Raw genomic sequence first — 6,805 nt, 5'->3', positions numbered from 1 at the left:
GCTTAACCAACTGAGCCACCCAGGTGCCCCTGTTATGTATATTTTTTTAAATCCTCATTTTCTATGAAGAGTACTATAGTGAAGATATTCTTTACACCTCACCTTTTTCTTTTTTTTTTTAATGTTTTTATTTATTTCTGAGAGAGAAAGAGAGAGCGTGAGCAGGGGAGGGTCAGAGAGAGAGAGAGAGGGAGACAGATTCTGAAACAGGCTCCAGGCTCTACCTAGCTGTCAGCACAGAGCCCGATGCGGGACTCAAACCCACGAACTGTGGGAACATGACCTGAGCCGAAGTTGGACACTTAACCGACTTGAGCCACCCAGGAGCCCCAACACCTCACCTTTTTCAATGACTTACACAAATAAAATAAAGATAGTTTATGTACAATTCTTTAATTTTAATATATGTACAGACTTTCGCAACCACTGTGGTAATAAACATCAGCCCTGATTCTACTGTGTGTTACCCCTTTGCAATAACATCCTCTCCCATCTCTAACGCTGGCCTCTTCTGTTCTCCCTAACTATAGTTTTGTGTTTGTCAGAATGTCATATCAATGAAACATATGGTTTTTAACAATTTGAAACCAGCATCTGTCACTCAGTGTAATATCTTTAAATTTTATCAAAACTATTTATGCATATCATGTTTATTCATTGTTTCTGATTAATATTGTTAGGTGGGTGTGACAGGGTACACTGGCCCATTCACTCACTGAAGAACATCTGTGTTATTTCCAGGTATTGGTGATTATGAAAACAGCAGCTATAAAAAGTTATGTACAAGTGCTTGTGTAAACATGGGTTTTCATTATTCTAAAACACATATATAAGGTAGAATTTCTGGGGAAATAAATTAGTATGACTATACAAAAAACCACCACCTCAACTGTCCAAAGTAGCTACACCATTTTGCTTACCCACAGCCAATTTATGCAAGTTCCATTTTGCTCTGCATCCTCACCCACACTTAGTATTATTATCATTTTTCATTTTAACCATTCTATTAGGTGTGGAATAGTATCTCACTATAGTTTTAACTTGTGTTTCCCTAATAGTTAAGAATATTGAGCTTGGTTCATATGCCTAATTGTTTTCCATGTGTCCAATCTGATGAAGTTTCTCAAGCCTTTGATTTTTTTTAATTGGGTCATCTGTTAACTTACTATTGAATTTTGAAACTTCTTTATATATTCTGTATTAAAGTCCTTATTCAGATATGTTATCTGCAAATATTTCCTTCCAACTTGTAGCTTTTTTTTTCATTCTCTTAGTATCATTTTCTTTACTTTTTTACAGCATTTTAGGCATACATTTTATTTCTATGAAATACAATTTGTCCATCTTTTTTTTAGTGCATGTACATTTTTGCTTGTAGTTAGCATTTCCACATAGTCAGACTAAGGAAGAATTCACCTGTGTTTTTTTTTTTTTAATGTTTTATTTATTTCTAGGAGAGAGAGAGAGAGAGACTGAGTGAGCAGGGGAGGGTCAGAGAGAGAGGGAGATATAGACTCTGAAACAGGCTCCAGGCTCTGAGCTGGCAGTCAGCACATAGCCCGACGCGGGGCTCGAACCCACCAGGAACTGCAAGATCATGACCTAAGCGAAAGTCAGACGCTTAACCGACTACGCCACCCAGGCGTCCAGAATTCACCTGTTTTCTTATAAAATTTGGTCAGCTGTTTATTTTTATTTTTAGAGCCCTGAGCTCTTTGATATTTAGCCATGTACAATGGTGTGAGAGTTGGATCTGATTTTATCCTTGTCAAATGGGCAGCCCAAAAGATCTGAGATGCTACCCTCATCTCATATTAAACTGTCATATATTTTTAGTTGTAATTCTGGACACCTGTTTCCCTGGTTAGCATGACTATTCATGCATCAGAACCATGCTAGTTTTCTTTAAATTTTTAAAAAATATTTATTTATTCTTTGAGAGAGAAACCATTAACAGGGTAAGGACAAAGACAGAGAGACAGACTCTGAAGCAGGCTCCAGGCTCTGAGTTGTCAGGCACAGAGCCTGATGCGGGGCTTGAACTCACGAATTATGATATCATTACCTAAGCCAAAGTTGGATGCTTTTTTATAAAGGCATCCTTTTTTTAAAATATATTTTTATTATTTATTTATTCTTTGAGAGAGAGAGAGAGCACAAGCCAGGGAGAGGCAGAGAGAAGGAGACACAGAATCTGAAGCATGCTCTAGGCTCTGAGCTGTCAGCAGAGAGCCCAACAAAAACCATGCTGTTTTAATTATGAAGAATCTTTATTATAATACCTGTAGGTTTATTGTCTTTCAAAGACTTTCTTTTTAAGGAATATTTTATGTCCACTTTTGCATGTTTTTCCGTGTGTATTGCAGTGTCAACTTGTTTATTGTACAAAAAATATTTTTGAATATCAAGTTATTAGTGAGTTTCTAATTTCTCCTGTAAAAAATTTTTGTTTTATAAAGATGGCTGTTGCATTACTTGAGGCACAGATATTTATAATTTTTGTATTTTCATTATGAATTTTGTCTTATAGACATAAATCATGTTCTTATTTCATGTGAATGGTTTTAGCTGTAAAGCCATTTTGATATTAATATAACTATACTTGGTTTATCATGGTTACCATTTGCCTAATATATATCTGTCCATTTTTCATTTTTTAGCATTTTGGGGAAAAAATTAGGTGTGGATCTTGTAAGACATATAGTTGTTTCCTACTTAAACAAACCAAAAATGTTTTTAATAGATGAGTTAAACCTATTCACATGTATTGATGTGATATATTTGTTTCAATTATCACCTTACTTTGATATAGCTATTATATGCATTTTGTTATATTTGATGCTTATATCTCTATGTAATGTGTTTCTTTGCATTTTTATTTACTAAATTTGTTTTGACACTTAAGAGGTTTGCACTTTTGTTCTTGGCTACCTTTACATGAAAACATTTTTAATGTCCTTATGTCTCCATTTTCTTATTTAATCTTTTACTAACTTGTTTGTTGATTTATGATGGTATACATTTTTAATGGAATATTTCAAAAATTTATGTGTCATCTTTGCACAGGGGTCATGCTTTCCTAATCTTCTCTATATTATTCCAGTTTAGTATATGTGCTGCCTAAATGAACACTATAATGGTGTCCTTAATCAGTAAATCTAATGCTTGTACCACAGCCAATAAATATATGCTAGTTTTTTCTTCCCCTATTTCCCTTCCTTTTTTGTAGCAGTATATCGTCAGACACATGTAACATACATCATACAATGCATTTTATTCCAACCTCATTCATACATTCTTTTCAGTCTTCAATCTAGAATTAAGTGTAGAAAATGTCTAACGTTAGTCTTTTTGCTGTTATTGTCTCTTGATTGGATGAAATTCATCTTCTAATAGATTCCTACAATTCCTTAAAATCTTGCATATTTAATTTTTTCAGGTAACTTTGATTGAAGAAGTTTTACTCTTTATGAAATTCTTTGTTCACAATTACATTTGAGTTTTCTGAAAATGTTGATCCCTCTCTCAAATTGTTCTTGTTCACCATAAATAGATGTGATGGAGCATGGCCATTAGATTGTTGGAATGTGCTATTTATTTTTTCACTTACAGCAAAGTTAAATTGAGGATGCCCTCTTACATTTATCCTAAGAGCATGAATGGATATTTATAGTTTTATTTGTTCTTATTTTTCTTTTTTTTCTATTTTGAAGGCATGAAAAGGACATGTTGCAAGATTTATATTCACATAACCGCCATCATTATTATAATAATTCAGAAAATATGTAAATGACATTATTTTGCTACTAAATATGGAGATAAACAAAAAATTTCTAGGTCATTGTCAAATCAGTAGTTATTTTGTACTGTAACTTGCCGGAGATAGTGACACCTCTAGCTGGTTTTTTGTGCTCATATAGCACCAAGGGCAATGCACCTCATGTAGATGGACTTAATGAATGCTTATTGACTGAATACATCCTAGCTGTTGCTGCAGAATTAGTCAAAGACCTAATCCTAGAGACTATTCATACAAAATCAATCCAGTACACCAGAAATGATGCTTGGAAAATGTTCTTTTTCTTGGCAATGTAATCTTAAATGTATGCCAAAAACCTAACAGTCACTAAGAAAAGGGAATCATGGAGGTCCAATAGCTGATTTTGTTCTTGGTTTGTGTGATACATACAGAAGGGTCTTTCTTACAACAATGGATAAGCCTTCATTATCCACCTAATTGCTTTGAGGCAGCCTCCCTCAACATAGGCTATTCTAAATCTCAAATGTCTGCAAGGAATGGAAGAACCACTCAGCCTGTAAAGTAGAACAATAAATAATTACTATCATTTTGCTCTTTCAAAGCCTTGCTACTCATTAAACAATGATGCTAGGATGAGCAGCATCAACAGCATAACTTAACGATTTATCAAAATCACAAAATTTCATGTCCCTTCACAGATCTGACTAAATTAGAATCTGCATTTTACTAATACCTGGAGTAATTCATATGCTTATTAAAGTTTGAGAAGCACTGCTTTATATGAATGGAAAAAATTTAAAAATAATTTTTAAAACATAGTAACAAAAGATATAGAAAGAAGAAAAGTAAAAAATCAACACTGTCTACAGTAGAGTGAATCTAATCATAGTATATTTAATCAACATCAAGCTAAAAGATGAAAAGGCTAAGATAGAGCACATTTTTTTTTCAATTTAATGCTTATTTACTTTTGAGAGAGAGAGACAGAGAGAGAGAGAACAAGCAGGGAAGGGACAGAGAGAGAGGTAGACACAGAATTTGAAGGGATATGGGGCTGAAACTCAAGAGCTGTGACATCATGACCTGAGCTGAAGTCGATGCTCAACCAACTGAGTCACCCAGGGGCCCCAGATAGAGCACATTTAGACACCAGCTCTAGGTTCAAAATTCAAAGCAACTGAGAAAGGGACAAGTTCTTCCTTTTCTAGGTATCTTTCCCTAGATCTATAATCATACATTTGCATGAGATGCTTAGGGATCTATAGAAAACAAAAGATTTTCATTCTGGACCTAAAAACAGCAAACCATATGAATTTGAAAAACTTAATTTGTCTCTGAGCATCAGTTTTCTTATGTGTGAAATAAAATGGTTGGCTAACTATTATTAGTTTGACAATAATATGAATATTGTCCTTTACAAAAAAGAAAAATGGTGTCAACTCAGACACTATTAGAAATGATGTTCTTCCTTTCTTCCTTCATTCCTGCTTTTCCTGTTTGTAAAAAAGTCTCAAGGGCAGGAAACATTTATTTTTAAATCTTCAGAATCAAGCATAATAATGGCTCATGGTTAGTTCACAAATGATGTTGGTGGATCAAACTGATAAAAGATAATCACCAACATTGGAGAATTCAGGTAATTCTTGCTTAGTAGGTATCTGGTGACCTCTTTTAGTGATAATTTTTTCCAGGTGTTAATTCACTTTTGGATGTTTACTAAAGTTTACAACAAGCTAAGATGTAAAGACAGATATCATTCTAGCTTAAGGCTATTAATGTACAACTCATTTATTAACTTTTTGTTTTCTTTTCAGAATATTTTATTTTGTGCAAATGTACAAGTCTGAAATGAAAGTATTTACAAAATATATTAATTTCCTGTTGTTACATGCCTATATTTAGACATAAATGCAAACACAATTCCATCTCTAATTAACTGGCTTAAAGTTAACTATGATAAAAATAAACATTAGTAAATGAAATCATTAAATAAATAAAAATATAAATATTTCAGGTGATCATTATTGACCTCTCTACAAATATTTGTTAGTATAGATTATTTTTCCCAAATGTTTATTTATTTTTGAGAGAGAGAGAAAATGCAAGTTGGAGAGGGGCAGGGTGAGGGAGACAGAGGATCCAAAACAGGCTCTGCACTGACACCAGTGAGCCTGAAGTGGGATTAGAACTCAGAAACCGTGAAATCATGATATGAGCTGAAGTCTGATGGTCAACCAATTGGGACACCCAGGAGCCCCAATAGAGATTATTTCTAAAACCTGGACTAGCTGCATGTAGAATATGTATCTTTGGACCTATAGTCCTACTGCAAGTGTTGTAGTGATACACATCAAAGCCCAAATTATTTTAACTTATATGTGCATGCATCTGTATTGATATTTCAGGATGATCTCTAATATGCCTAATTTTATTCCAATATTGATACAGATACTAACACATAAAGACTTAATACAATGACCTATAAGGTAGTCAAATGCAATAACCTAGAATCACTAATAATCATCTTGTGGTAGTTGGCTTGACATCCATCTACTTATTAATATCCTAAAAATGGGTAAAAATATGGAAGCACCTTCATTTAATCTCAAAATATTATCAGATTTCATTTTCAGCATAAAAACAGGGCACTCAGAATAAAGAGTAAGCTTGTTAGTTTTATTACTGATAAAAAAAGAAAGACGAAAATACTAAAATACACTTTTCCTCCAACTTTGCAATTCATAGAAATGTGTCTAGTAGTAGGAATGAATTCTGATGGCCTCAAACAGACATAACCAGAAATGCTAATTAGGAAAAAAAAAGAAAGTTAGGATGCTTCATTAATAATTACAATGTGCTCTTACAATATAACCAGAATCAGAGTTCAAAAATAATTCATATTTTAATTAACTTCTTAAATATTTGCATGCAAGTCCAGTACGACTTGATCTTCAAAGACATAGTGCATCAGTATTCTCTAAATATTACTGTGGAGAGTTTTAATAAGTTTATGGTTATTATAAGGTTGGAAGTTATAGTTAATTA

The 6,805-nt window shown here is 33.3% G+C and overlaps 1 non-coding gene across 1 annotated transcript; it reads right to left on the bottom strand.

Moving 5' to 3' along the window:
- Positions 1 to 3,021: 3,021 nt before the first annotated feature.
- Positions 3,022 to 3,132, bottom strand: LOC120237669. The gene has a single exon (XR_005530012.1). It is a non-coding gene; the product is annotated as a U6 spliceosomal RNA (small nuclear RNA).
- Positions 3,133 to 6,805: the final 3,673 nt, after the last annotated feature.

This window comes from Hyaena hyaena, unplaced genomic scaffold (assembly GCF_003009895.1).
Source record: "Hyaena hyaena isolate Hyena2069 unplaced genomic scaffold, ASM300989v1 scaffold_188, whole genome shotgun sequence".
NCBI lineage: Eukaryota > Metazoa > Chordata > Mammalia > Carnivora > Hyaenidae > Hyaena > Hyaena hyaena.
This window is presented reverse-complemented; position numbering and strand designations above follow the sequence as displayed.